This window comes from Rhyacophila brunnea, unplaced genomic scaffold (genome assembly GCF_057557595.1).
Source record: "Rhyacophila brunnea isolate RB1 unplaced genomic scaffold, BYU_Rbru_1.0 scaffold_3, whole genome shotgun sequence".
NCBI classification, from domain to species: domain Eukaryota; kingdom Metazoa; phylum Arthropoda; class Insecta; order Trichoptera; family Rhyacophilidae; genus Rhyacophila; species Rhyacophila brunnea.
This window is the reverse complement of record NW_028232965.1, coordinates 1,538,685-1,554,512: the sequence shown is the minus strand read 5'-3', so window position 1 is coordinate 1,554,512 and position 15,828 is coordinate 1,538,685. Positions and strand designations below refer to the sequence as shown.

Below are 15,828 nucleotides of genomic sequence, written 5' to 3'. Positions count from 1 at the left end.
CATAATCAATAAAATATCTAAAACTATGTATAGTTTAATGGCATAATTTTAGATATTTTATAGATAAACGAATATTTTTTTAATATCATCTATTACGAGTTGGATTAGGCAGGGTTTAACTGATTTTTGAAAACTAACAAATACTATCTACATATTGTAGTATTAGTTCAATGAAAACAAATACGTTTGACTGACAAAGTTTAGTATGCACTATTCTACGATGCACGATCCTAACAGCCTACCTCCAGCCTTCGCCACTGGTATTTATTGTTTACAAATAGTGTGTTTATTCATTACCCCTACATCATGTTTTAACTTTTATTTATTTTTATTTATTTATTTATTTTATTTTTAAGATACTTCTTTTCATATTATCTTTTGCCTCATTACTGAGGATGGTGATCAGTGAATTTACAAGCGTTGCCAACAATCTCCTTCCATCTTGAGCGACCATGCACTGAAAATGTTGCATCTGTTATATTGGTTTAAGTTACCTACCTAATATTTATTTAAATATGTACCTACTAAAGCATTATAGATTATAAAATCATAATAAACGATGATTTTTGCAAGCTAATGAATTAAATCTTATTGTACACTATTTAAAAATATTTTTATAAAAGTAGTTTCAAAAGAAATCAATGAAGCTTTTACCTATGCATTTTTAAATAATTAACAGTTAAACAGAAATAATTTTAATAAATTAATTGAATAAATTTCTTTTGTAAATATATTTTTATCAGGATTCGAAGTTTATTTATTACAGTTAAATAGTTATTTATGATACTTCACTTTTAAAATTCTGTGTTGTTTGCGTAATTAATTAAAAGATGGACATTTAATGACAATCGACATCAAGTGAACCAGGATCTAGAATTAATTAAATTTAATCTCCGAACTCTTATCCGGGTGTTTTAATTTTTTATTTACTTCAGGCGGAAAATTACATTCTTTGTCGTACAACAAGTTACAAGAATTATGTAATAATACAATTTTTAATACTGTGGCACGTTCCATAAACAGCTTCTGTTTTATTTTAAGCTTTAAAAAATATGAAATTAATTTATTAAAACCACCAACAATTAACGTTAAAGTCGGATTAAAATATTTAAGGCATTTTTTTAATGTAATCTTTTATTTATTCGACTATTATTATTTTGATCGTTTCACATACCGAGTGTTATGTTTCACAAATTTGCCTTAATCCCGGATGTTCTAATTCTGATCCTTTGTTCTCAAAGTTATATCTAGATTATATTACATTACTTATTCAAAAATACTTAGCTCGTATTCTTATTTGTCCGGTACAAATCTTGCAATCAATTTTTAACTAACTTCCCGACTAGCTAGACATTTGAAACTTTTATAATATATCAGAACACGATGCCAATGTATTTTTTAATACTTTTAGTCATCTTTAAGTAGAATTTAATTCATTTTCAGTTAATTCTGTTTTGTATAAAAAGTTATTTTGGAAGAAATCCGTAATCCAATCCACTATTATTGGTATATACGTGCGTTACTATGGAAATCAAAATGACATTTCAATATTATTTCTAGCAAGTACAAATTTTTTTGATCGTTTAAGCTAGCAAGTCAAGTTTATATGATTCAACAGAAAATTTAAAAACGTTTGTAAGTATATAAAAAAGTTCTTTTTATCTTTTAATTATTCAAATATTCGTTCCAGCTTAAAATTACATGATGTAACAAAAATTTAATTTTGACATTATAATATTATGTATAATATTTATAGTATTACCCACTCTTAAATGAGTAAATATCCTCAGTAATAAATATTAATATGAAATAAATTATTGCGTATATCTTTGTGTACTCTATTTCTTGTAATGCGTTGGTGTAGTGTGCGGGAACCGAACCGCACTTCTCGGATGAAGAGGCAAACATTCGCAGTGAAACTATTTTCACCGCGTCATCTTGTCTTCCCTCTTTCTTGACGTGTGAGAGGCCTAGCTTCCAATCACCACTTTCTACCCGCTGTCGACATCTCAGCTAGTTCTTGTTCGATGTCCAATTAGATGGGTTGTGTACTAAATAGCCCTCTATATTTACCGCCAAATAGCATACAATTTGCCTTTTTATTAGTGAAGTTAATTAATACCTATATTAGTGCCTAAAATGTGTAAATAAAATGAAAAGTATCTAATCTCTTTATTATAAAATCAATAGCCGTACAAAAATTTAACAATGAAAAACTTTAAAGTGCTCTCAATCGGTTTGAGTCTTTATATAGTTTTTAGTTGTTTTTTAAACGAAATAGATTGTCAAAATGTGACTATGAAAAATTTGGCGCCAAGTAAAATTACATTAAATAATAGTCGGTCAAGTCGCGATAATAAAAGATTAATCGGTAATGGGCAATTCAATTTAGATAATAAATCGAATAAACGCACAATGGTTGTCGACTCTCCGAATTCGAGGGCAGTAAAAATCGGAAGGCCAAGAAGACCTTTGAATTTAAATGTAAAACCAGACGTCAGCCACGAAAGGAAAGGTTATATTGACTTTGAAGACTCGTTCGAAGATAGACATCACAGGTTTAATGATGAGAGCCGAGACCATAAACAGCAAACAACAGGATTCGAGCATTACTTTACACATATCGGTGGTGAAAGAGTATTTAATCAAGATGATATAGATGACGTATACTTGAATGGAAATCACGAATACAAAAAGCTTGTCAAGGATTACAATAAACAGATTTTTCACCCAGAATCAGGCTCTACGTACAAGGGTGGTGATTTAAGTAATATCAAAGATGTGTTTGGGGTAACAGGAAAGGGGCAAAAAAAATTACATCCAGTCGCTAATTTTGGGAAAAACACACAAAGTGAGGATGGTGATTATAAAACTCTTGCTAACTATGACAAAAATCAGTTTGGTTTTAGTAAATCTAATGGCTATGAAAGCTTGAAAAATAGCTATGGTGATTTGATTGGAGACGGTGGCGGTTGGAGACCAGAAAAACTTCCTGATTCCATCTTCAAGCAAGAAGGATTATACGGACAAAAACTTGGTTTCAAGCCGATGATACCTGACTCTGAAAAGTACTACCATTTGGACAGTGGCGAGACATTTGGCACAACCGTGAATCCTTTCAAACCTTTCGACTCTCCTTTGAAAAGCTACGCGAGTAAATTTAATTTTGACACAAAACCTTTCCCAGATATTGAGCCAACCAAATATAGTACACCGTATAATTTTGGAAAGTATTCAAACAAAAATACTGGGTTCATATCAGAGTTTGATCCGAAAGGAAACCCGTTAGGTTTATCGAGTACCTTATCGGAATCACTTTCAAATAAAGGACTGTTTAATTCAAATAAAGAAACGAATACAGATTTCGCGAAGGCATTCTACGATCTTAACAAGACGCCTTTGCCAAATGGTTATGGATCGAGTTTTAATTTCGCAAATGTTCAACCATCGAATGCAGAGTTAGGCTCAAAGCTTGGATATAATAAAGGTTACGCTGCGACGTTTGACTATCATCAGCCATCGTACGGAGCGCAAGGATTGAGCGGCGCTGACTCCATATTGAAGAATAATTATGACTTCAGTAAATACAACAATTTTCAAACATTCCAGAAAGACGGCCAATATCCCGGATCTCGTCCTTCGGTAAGTGTCCGTTTTAAAATAATTAAAATTTGTATATACGCATGGGCTGTAGAAGAAGGAACCCAGATCTCGTCGGGCACATTGGCGTATCAGATGATTAATTAACGTAGATAAAAGAACATTAGTAGGTTATTTATATTGCATTTATTTTTTCTTAGTTGAATTAGTATCGAAATTTCTAAAACTCTATATATTTTATATTAATACTTGTTATTCTCTTCTGATTTCCCATGTTTATCATCCTGCATGTAAAATAATATTACCTATCTAAAACTATTTTTTTATACATGTGACTTCATTTTTGATTTAGAAATTATCTGTATTATATTCTACATGATTCATAAAAACTTAGAGAATTAACAAATACCTACATAATAATAAAAATGATACGAGATACGAATGTACAATTATTATTAACATATTTAAAAAAATCTAAAAACCTCTGTAAGATAATAATATGTCCTTCAATCTCCTGGATACCTCAAGTATACCTAAAACCGCGACTCCGTTACAGTATACGCTTCATAACTTTGCACTCCGGCTCTAGGATGAACATGATGTAATTTATATTATATATTTTTTTTACATATTATTATCTATTTATTTATTTATTACTAAATATATTAATACAAGTGAATATCATTTGATCTAATTTTATGCGAGGCAATCAGGCAAAGAGGCGGATCAGTGTAGTAAAAAGTGCATAGTTATAATACGTATACTCTACCTATTTGGATTCCATTTCTTATTCGATGTCCCATGTACCCAACTGGGTTGTTATAATAGTCCTTACCTATCATGTTAGCCAACTGACAACCCATCGCTACCATAAATTAATTGTAAATAATCTGAAATAAATTATAATATATAAACTTTTGATCTACGTAATTATTTCTACATTTCAAGAACTTTTTTACCTATGTAAATTATTTATATTATAATCGATGTTTAACTACCTTTTAACATAACTACTAATATAATCCCTGGGATGGGTTTTTAAAAGAATGTACATACATTTCTAACTACAAAATCCGTAAATTTCAATCAATAATCTATCGTAGAGAATGAAAAATACGGTAACCCTTATTGTCGAATCCAAAATGATATAACCATACTAATACAATATGGAATTTTATCTACGTACATTTAATTATTAATCCCATTTTCACATTCAATTTGAGAAATCAAAGATTTTTATCAAAAGCGGATTGCGGATGCCTCAGTAGAAAAATAGTTACATTTTTCTTTCATTACAATTACTATTGATTGCAAATAAACACGCGAACTCTTTTTACGGCTGATGTAAAGCAATTTGTATAGAAGCTCTCGTCTGTCGTGAACAAGAAGTATTTATTAGAAAATAATAACCTCATCGTGCATATATTTTATTAACAAAACAGTAAATAGATTACAACTGACATCAATCATTAATAATGTTTAATGAGCTTCTCATGTTTATTGCAATTAATCCTTACAATAAACAATATAATAATTACTGGACAAACACAAAAACATTAGTGTATAAGTATTTTTGTAGATTTTAATTAAAATAGTCAATGTAATAGGTACTTAATTTTAATATGAATGTCGTTTTTAATGTTTTGGTCCAATAATATTGCAGGCTTAATGAATCGCTTCGAGTGCAATAGTTGATATTATACTTTCATGACATTACTTCAATAACATCACAATTAGAAAATAGGGTAAACAATCCCGAATAACATATATCTTACTTATAAAAAATTTAAATATACGGTTACATGTAAGTTGTACGTATGCAGTTCATCGTGGGACACTTATTCGTGCGCCGCAGTACGTGATACACGAGTTCGTATAACATTTTATCAAATGACGAGTTCTTCGTTGAACATTTCACAGTGCAATACATTTGTACGTATCTTACAAAATGCGGCGATAGTTTGCAAATAGTACTGTTCCAATTGATTAACCCTAACCTAACCTAACCTAACCTAGTAAAGACATCTCATAAAATTCGCCACATGTAGCATACGTACAAATATACTCCACGGTGAAATTTTCAACGAAGAACTCGTCATTTTATTAAATGTTACATGAACTCATGTTTCACATACTGCGGCGCACGAATAAGTAGTGTTCTGATGTGAACTGTTTACGTACAAATTTCCGGATACGACAATATACTAGGTAGGTAGTTGTAAGTGGAAACCAAAAATGTTTAGAAATATCTTCTACGCAGCCACAACCGTATTTTTTTAATGTGGAGTTAAAGCTAACAATTGTATTGCTAAATTAAATTCATTTCAGAATCTGTTAAAAATAGGAAAACACAATTTTTGATTCAATCAATCAATTCCATAAATTATTATTGAATATGCAGATAACTAAAACTAAAATTTGTTGTAAATCGGTATTTTGGTTTATCTACTTCTACGTACATTGGCCATTTTGAATACGAAATATAAAACATTGATATTTTAGTATACCTACATGTAACTACAGAAAAGCAATATCACGGTTCGTAAACTGGCAAAAACCGTGCATTAGTAATTAAACAATACAAAAGCGTTAATATTATTATTTGCTGACAATTTTATTGTATAAATAAAAGGTTGACGATAAGAGTATAATCTTATAAAATTCAACTATACTAAAATCATAGAATTGCAGTAAAATTCGTGCTTCTCTAGTCGGAGTTCTTCGGTGGAAACAACTATTGGGTGCAATGAATTTTTAAATAAAAATATTACGCATGAATTGAATGTATGTAGCCAATAAAAATGTAGAACCAAAAAAATATTCATTGAAACACAACATGATATGTATCGGAATATAAACATATATTACATGGTCAGGTGCGTTAAAAATTCATATTTTTATTTTTTTCATCGTATTTTATTCATTAATTATATTAGTGTGAATTTCTTTTCATTTCAAGTGTTGAATGAATAATATTTTAAGGCATTTATGTTAGCAATCGAAGTGTGACCGTGGTTAAAGATTGGAAAACTTATTTTCAGTCGGTATAATTATACAGCAAAATAATATAATCTGAGGCATTTATTGGGACGAATGATACCATGAATGCGGATAATATTCCTCTTATTAGCATAACAACTTCTCTGTTACGCGAATTGTAACATTAAACAGCAAATTAAAGGATTAACAAAGCGATATTACTAAGCATATAATTTATTGACAGACAGATGTCACCGTCGAAAATTTCATTAGGTGAATACAAGAATACCCTAAGAAATATTATGTTATCATTGTCATCCTTGACATGTTTGGGACTCACTAGAGACTTTATTCAACCCGTACGATTCAAGATGAGATAGGACGGAGATGCGCCGTCATACACATACGTTATTACCACATAACAAATTAATAAGTTATAAATGTAATACCTAGTCGCTATGGACCAAGGTTTTCAAGTCGGATTTTGTTTATTACTCCATGTCATACATAAGAAACAGAAAGGGCGCCAAATTTCCTAAACTATTACCAATATTGAACGCGCGTTTCGTTTTCGTGACAACCTTTTATTCATGAAATATGATGTAGCTATTGAAAATAACATATTATTTAAGACGTATTTAAAAGTTTATTTAAAACTTGTTACTACCAGACCCAGAAGTTAACGCAGTTACCTGTATTTCTATGTTCCCTGGTTATGACACACTAAGTAGCCAATACCGACGCAGTTTTAGCTCTTGGTAATATACATAATGTTACAAAATTATTGAGTGAAATAGTATTGAACAATTTAGTTGTTATACGTTTTGGAACCCAAGTCGATGGTGTGTTGTATTACAATATTGCACTGACCTGCAGAACAGTTTCAACAATCTTTACCGATACCAAGATTACATTCGTCCAGTTACCCTGACCATGGGTCCCATATCCTGAAGTGGGCACCCAGGCTAGGATCTTTGGCGCCCCCCCCCCTACCCATCGCTAAGGATGAAGGCAGTGTAACGCTCTACAGTAGTGTTTTCTAAATGGTGTACGCGGTAAAATTAATGTGTGTATTTAGTGTTTTTTGTATATTTTAATACATCCATTTCAATTATGGAGTAGTCGAGTATCGATACACAATTAAAAATTATATGGTGTAACTACATAATTTAAAATAATAACATTATCGAATGAAAATGCAGGCGACTTTTTTTTTGCTATTAAAGCAAATTTGTTATGTGTGTTTATCTCACTTATCTGGTCGACTCGCCACGCCGGGCCCCTCCTTAGCCCGGGCCCCCAGGCTAGAGCCCTGTCAGCCCCCCCTTGTGGGGGCTATAACCCTGACATCTATATCTCATATACCTATTCAGCGTCGCATGTTTCCAGTTATTTTAATCGAGCATTTTCAAATCTCCTGTGGCGCAGTTCAGCTATGCCAGTCTCGGCCATCCAGATATTCTCTTACTTTCAGGTGATAGGTAGATAGCTCGCCTCGCTTTCAGCTCCTCCATTATTATATGTAGGTATGTATCTGATCCAGAGCAGTCTCTGCATTTTCACACGTGAAGTTAATACTGCTCCTCATTATATTTCGATCTCTAAATACCATTTTTCGATAAACCCAAAAATTCTTCTCACTCATCGATCATTCTCTCATTTTCTTTGACGAGGTTATAATCATCTGTTAATATGTACTAAGTCATGTATTAAATTACACAGACATATCGATTTAGTCATTAAATTTCGTAGAGAACATTAATTCATGAACATGAACTGTATTTCCCTTGTAATATAGATCAAACAACATCATTATCTCAATGTATTTTGACTCGACACGCGACATTTGCCAGAACTTGCCCTCTTCACTTTTTTCATCCTGGACGAACCAGCGCCGACAATAAATTTCCAGACAGCATTCTTACATCCCCATTGCGCAGTCCAACCATCTTAGCTTCGGTCGCTCTTGTCTTCTTTTGCCATCAGGAGATGCATACGTAGTCTGCCTTGTTGGTAACTCCTCTCTCATTACATGCACGCGGCCGATCTAGCGTAGAATCTGCATTTCTTCTCTACGCGATCTTTTTACCCTAATAACGTGTGTACAGCTGCTCATCATTGTACCTTGCCACTAAAAATGCCATTTTATTGAATAGCGTCAAGATTTATTTCCTGGAATCCCTTCTCAAAGATTTCTTTTATCGTGTAGGCATATTTAACATTAAAATATTGTATTTAGGTTTTTTCTTAATCAAATTAAATGATTATAACTCGATTCTAATAGATAAGTTTTGTACTACCTACAGTAGGAGATGTAATTATGCGTCTTTCGGTATCTAAATCTTCGTATAAAATCGGCAAATATTAACACTTGTTTCTATCCATAATACCATAATACTAAACAACTAAAAATAAACTATCGAAAGTGTCATTAGTTGTAAGTAGATATAACGGAATTTCTGGGGTATTCACCCACCAGCTGACTACTACTAATATTATATTAATACAATATTATTGAATAGGGAATTCTGTATGGATTAGTAAACAACCCTTATTAATCAGAATTAAAATTCGATTTCCATTAAGTACCTACCTTCACTGATAGTTAAGTAGGTATGTACATTATTATTACTTAATACTCGAGGGTTTGTCAATTTACTTGAATGTTAGTATTTCATTTATTGGGTAGTGATACATATCTATAGGTTTACCGAGCTATTCGAAATATGTACATATAAGGCATAAAGCCCATTGACGCAGCGAGTGCGGCGCTCGCGCAAAATTTCTACAAGTGGCGCATAAATCATCGAAAATACAACGTAATCAAATACGCCAGCGCCCACTGGATTTGGCGACGCATTATACGCGCGCGCCGCATGAATCATCGTTTTTTCGCGAATCACTGCTTCTCGGCGATACGAATGAAAGAAAATACAATGGAGTCCATTCATTGAACACAGCGAGCAAAATCACGCTGCGTGAGGCATCGTCGATGGACGGGCGGAAAGCAATTATTTGATTACAGAGAAGTCATTGTTTTATTTTATTCCGTGTCATTATATTTCGCTGGTTGAATAATGTCGTCGTAAATATTAATTACAAGCCCCGAAATAATATAATATTTTTATTGCTTTGTTATGAGAGACGCTTTAAAAATAATTGTTTTGTGCTGCTTGGGCCGCTTACTACATAGGTGAAGGGTAATGCGCGGCGAGAGACGTGTGATTATGGTTATGAATAAACACTGCATACGCGGACTTCGCCCGCCCGACGCGTTCTGTGAGCGCTATCGCTAAGGTGTAGGCACCTACATATTATTACATTTGTCATCAATGCGACAAGGTCGATTTTCTTGACGCAGATAACGCAATCAGAAGATTTAAAATGAAGGCTGGAAACAGTTCAAACTAGTCACGGAATTACTAAATTATAACAAAATATTCAAAAGATGCGTATTTCTTACAAATTGAGTACGCATAAGACATTGCACAAAGCATAACAAATCCCTTTAACTAACATCAAACGGGCCCAAAACAGAACAACTCAAACATATACCTATCTAATTGTACACAGAAAGGTAACTTACTAATATTATTATTTATTACTATCATCCTCAATTAATAGTAATTAACTATAATTAAAGATGTGATTTCAGGTATTTATTGTATTTATATCGTGGGTGGACTCAAAATCAGTCAGTGCATCACGCTCAAAATACTTTCCACGTGGACGGTACACCTGTTGTACCCTAATTAATTGGCCAATCGATATAATTAGCATGTTATTTAAATGCGGTAATTAAATGCTCCGCAGTCAACAAGAAAAGTATCATGCAGTATTTATACCTATTATGTATTTTAAATTTAAAATACACATTTTACTAGCATTCTCAAGATTTATGTTTGTGATATTATATAATATGCTTGATAGCCTGATTGTCTTTATCGCTTGTTTTACACACTATCTGATAGTCTATCGAAATTACTATCACTATCTGATTAGAAAATACTATCGAAAACGGTGCATTTGAAATGACGATGATATTGTCAATTTAGTCAACGCTGACTGCTAGAACCTTTACATTAGTGCACGGGATGAGCCTCATGGCTAATAAACAAGTATCAGAAAAGTCTAATGAGTATAACCGATGATATGGATCTTGTACACTGCTTCTGAAGCACAAATCATAAATTATCCATAGATAATTGCTAAGATTTTTAATAGATGCGTATTAAAAATCTCTGTCTTACATGTATTTGCGAGAGCATCAAATGGATTTTCCCATATGAATATATAAATAAATTCAATTATTCATATCGACTAACAATAACCAATGCAATGTTTTAATCGGAAAACCTGTTCACAGGTGGAAATTCCTCATCCGATAATAATTCCAGTGCCGCATCCTTACCCCGTGAAGGTGCCAATCGCCAAACCCGTGGCGGTGCCAATTCTCAAAGAAATAAAAGTGCCAATAGAGAAAGTGGTGCCATATCCCGTCATCAAGAACGTACCGTATCCGATTGAAAAACGCATTCCAGTGCCAGTGGAAAAACAGGTTGGTACAATGTCATTGACAGTACTTTTACTTAAAAGGCAATTACTAGGTATTTATAAAAAATGCGTACTTCGATAAGTACAAAACACTTGAGCAAACCCCTCCGGCTAAGCGTCATTTCTTGATTTGATATAAATACGAGTCTTCGATAGAGAAAATCTTAGTAATACTGCAATTTCCATCGAGTTTTCTTCGTTTAATTTCTTTTTATTATATATTCAAAAGGATGAGAAAGTTAATGAACATGTTTGAGTCGTTGATACCAGATTAGATATAATATATTAAACAAGTAAAATAATATAGGTAGGTACGTGGATTATAATAATTATGTGTAATAGTAGTTTAATTATCCAAGCCTCAGAATGTTTGAATATCAAGAACATCAAGATACCTACTACACATATTATTAACGTTTTTCTTACTTATTTTCATCGTCAATCACTATTATTATTACATATATAATTTCGTATTGTATTTGAAATTATGCAAAAAACACTGAACCTTTTTAGGTGTTTGATTTGATGGCTTAAAATATTAAAAAAAAAACTGAGCCCCAAGATGAATGGATTTTTTTTTGCAACGAATGATTAATTCCAAGATAATAGCTATAGATTGGGACTATTGTCCCAATAAGCCACTAATAAATAGTAGATTTAGCCAAACAACGAAGTGATTTACCGCTAGAAATCAATTAATAAAACACACACACACACACTACATTTATTTTTCATGCAGAATCAATGCCTAGCCTAAAAATATAATTAGAAACAAAGCTAACTAAGCCTTGAGAAATCGAGAAAAAGCGCTCATATTTGAATATAATAATATATAGATAGAATAGTATAGTATAATAGCTACATGCTGAATACTTATATTTTAATAGTCTGACCTTGGGTTAATCAATATGTTAACGTTAAGGTTCTTCTGTTGTTTTTCATTGAATATAGTCATAGATATAATATAATCTTTTTGAACAGTTGAGACAATTTATGTTGTTTCAAATGATTGAGATTCTTCACAAGTTAACCAAACAAGATAATAAAATAGTAGTAGATTAATTCCTCTAGGTATGAAATAAAAGTAGTAACAACTTATAGGTATATTTTCAGATTATTTTGACTATTTTTTTATTAGTATGGCAAACCGTTTTTTATTTTTACCTAATTTCAGCTGTGGTAATTGATAAATATTTTCAAAATAATTACTCAATCAAAATGCAATGTGCGCGAAAAGTTTTTTCTGTAACATGGGTAGGTACCTACTTATCATTGTTGAATTAAAAACGATAGAAATGTCATTTATAACAAATTACTGGCCGCGTGTTTCATATTGTGACAATGGCAATAACTTCAAACACCTGGAAGTGAAAAATATAACTATTTTAGAACACGTAAAAGAAAACGTTTTATCATAGTATTGCCATTATTAATAAATACCTCGATGTAAAAAGAATATGACTATGTACAACGCAGCAAGACTGTCATCCAAGCGGACATAAATCTGTGTAAATAGCGTGCAAACACGTCACTTACGGATGACACCTATCACGCTCGGAAAAATGCTCTATAATAAAAAGTGAAAATATAATGACTACATATTTTAATAGTTGGCTGATTGAAGAATTACTTATCTATAGTCTGAATAATCGAAGCAGGCTCTTGTAGCAAGAAACAAGAGAAAGCAATAATTATTTTGCACGAAGAATGTGTTTTTCTTTTTTTTTTGTTGTAATCGACCTGTTTTTAATTAGATCGGTTTCTCCAATTTATTTGCGAGTATGTCTATGCAAAGGAGAATTGGCATTCGCAGTGTATAGTGGCAGTTAGCAGTGGGACAATTATATTGCGTTTATCTTCCATTGACCCTAGAGAAACTACAATATGATAATGGATATTTAGATTGTTTGGTATATAAATATACCAAAGCCTCAAATTCAATGTTTTTTACTTCAATATAACTCATTTATAAAAGAATCAATAAAACCTAACAGTGCACTTAGGAAAATGTGTTGATTTACATAATTCAATGAAATCTTCCTGAATTTTTTCATAAATTTTTGTTATCGAATTTAGCATACTATTTTAACGACATTAAATTCTAAAAAAAAGTTCTTTAATCAGGAGTAATACAATAATAATTGTAGTCGTTTTATAACTAAATTTAATTGGAATTGTACCAATCAAATGCTAATAATATTATTTTCTATAATAATTAATGTAATATTTTCTAAAAGGGTTATAATAATTTAAAATAATAAGTATTATATATAGTTTAATAAGACAATTTTTAATAAAAATAAATTATTTTTTGTGCAAATGTACATTTACGAATTTAAAGGAGTCCACAGTGTCGTTTTCGAATAACTGTAGAGAATCTAATATATGACAATTTAAATCCTTTATATTAGCGAAATAGTACTCTTGTGAGTAAATAAAACGTAAAACAATACTAAAATTATCTGTCAGGTGTGGGGTTCGAACCCACGCTCCCCTTCGGGAACCAGAGCTTAAATCTGGCGCCTTAGACCACTCGGCCAACCTGACGCGGTACTTGCCGGGCAGAAATATTCATCAAAAGTATAGCGAGTCACAATAATTGGCATCGGATCGTGATAATTTATTCGAATGACGTAGTGAGCTCGGGAAATGCAATGGAAAATTGGCAAGCAAGATCGGTGTCTACGTGCAATACAATGTTATGTTAACTACAGACTGGCATATGAGGCATACGTGACGCATGTTTGTGTTTTTTTTCTTCTACGTGAATGCCATAAAATATAAATCGTAGTAGAAATACGTAGGTAGATATTTTAGCTGGTTACGTTTGTTATCGTGGCCATTGTTATCAATTATCATGTTATCGGCAATGAGATGAAAATGAATTAATTTTACTGAAATTATTCCAAATACATAGTACCAACATAATATGTATGGAACATAATGTATTATTCTATACCTACGTGAATAAAATAATACATACAATGTTTAATCAAAAAATTAGGTAGGTACTGTAAAATTACATATTAGTTATTGGTACAAAAATACTTAAAGTTAACGGCTTCTTGGACTTTGGATCAATCTTTGTCATGTAATAGTCCAGGATCCCATAGATTTTTCGTATACATAACATGCGGAACGCATTCTGACAATTTGAATAGGTTCTAGGGGTCACAAAGATAATATATAACGTCGATGTTGCCAGGCGATATTAGTGGTCAACTTTTTTCTTATAACCCACCAAAAATTGTTCTGAGTTCTTCAATAAAACCAAGACCTATTATTTATGGAAAAGCTCATCTGATCCACTATTGAGCCTATGTATTTCCTACAACTTGGCTATGAGTTACGAGAAAATAATTTGTATCCAAGACAAATGACGAATAAACCTCTACCAAATTATTTAGTTAAATCATGGAAATGTAATTCTAACTGCCGTACATTATCATGTAGTTATAAGAAATCGGCTTTGACATGTATATCATTGTGCAAATGTGTAAGTAGTGTTTGTAAAAACTGTGATCATGATACTTAAAGCAGTTTGAACACTTGACTTGTTTCTTTTTTTTTAATAAATGTGTACTTAGTGTGGTAAGTGGTTATCGTTATTTCATTTATTTACCTACCTATATGTGCAACCTACATCGTTTCTGTATTAACCATAATACTAAAACTAATGTCATATGCATTGATATATAGTAAAGAAACCAATCTGGGTGATTCTATACAAAAATGCTACTAAATAAAATAATTTAAGCCAAGGAGGATCCTAAGAATCGATGATTTTGAACACATTGCACTACCCTCTATTTTAATTTTTTTTTATTGGACGAACCGTTCTACGACCATGCCGATGGCATGGTACAATTATTGCATTTTCAATCAATCCCTGATTCGGTCTTGGTTTTATTGAAGAACTCAGAATAATTTTTGGTGGGTTGTAAGAAAAAAAAATTAAAACCTCCATAAAAAAAATTGACCACTAATATCTCCTGGCAACATCGACATTATATATCTTTGTGGCCCCTAGAACCTATTCCAGTTGTCAGAATGCGTTCCGCATATTATGTATACGAAAAGTCTATGGGATCCTGCACTAGAAGACTCGTGTGGAATCTACAGTACGCAATGAATGTCATTGACAGTACGTTACATACATAAACCGTCTCGAAGCAGTACACAACCAATTTCGTACGTCAGCACGTCAATTTTAAAGCTTATGATTTGTATAATGACAGAAACGACATAGCTAATTCTATTTCGACAACTGCATCTTTTATAGTAACATCTTTGGAAAGTCAACGTTCTCTATCTGATCAGTATTATCTTTTAATTTCAAAATTATCAATGGTTTTGTTGACTCATCAAACCTACTCGAAAGGGTGTGTTTCCATTGTACATCAAGATTTACGCGAAGCCAAGCTTTGTACCATGTCAATCGTAGTGATTATAATTATGTACAAAACTCTATTATTCAGCGCTCTTGTTTGAATTAAAATATGTATTTCTCCACCGTTGATCCTTTCAATAATTCACCTGTGTCGTTTAAACGCGCTATCGCCAAAATTGTGTATAATAGACATTGATCGAATTTTTAAATTTAGGTTTTTTCCTTTCTTATTATTCTCTTTTTCTTTCTCTCTCTTATATCACCCATATTATGTATAAATTTCAATAATTCTTTACACAAATTTA

The 15,828-nt window shown here is 32.0% G+C and overlaps 1 non-coding gene across 1 annotated transcript; it reads right to left on the bottom strand.

The window, feature by feature from the left end:
• Window positions 1-13,596: 13,596 nt before the first annotated feature.
• TRNAL-UAA (transfer RNA leucine (anticodon UAA)) lies at window positions 13,597-13,680 on the bottom strand. The gene has a single exon. It is a non-coding gene; the product is annotated as a tRNA-Leu (tRNA).
• Window positions 13,681-15,828: the final 2,148 nt, after the last annotated feature.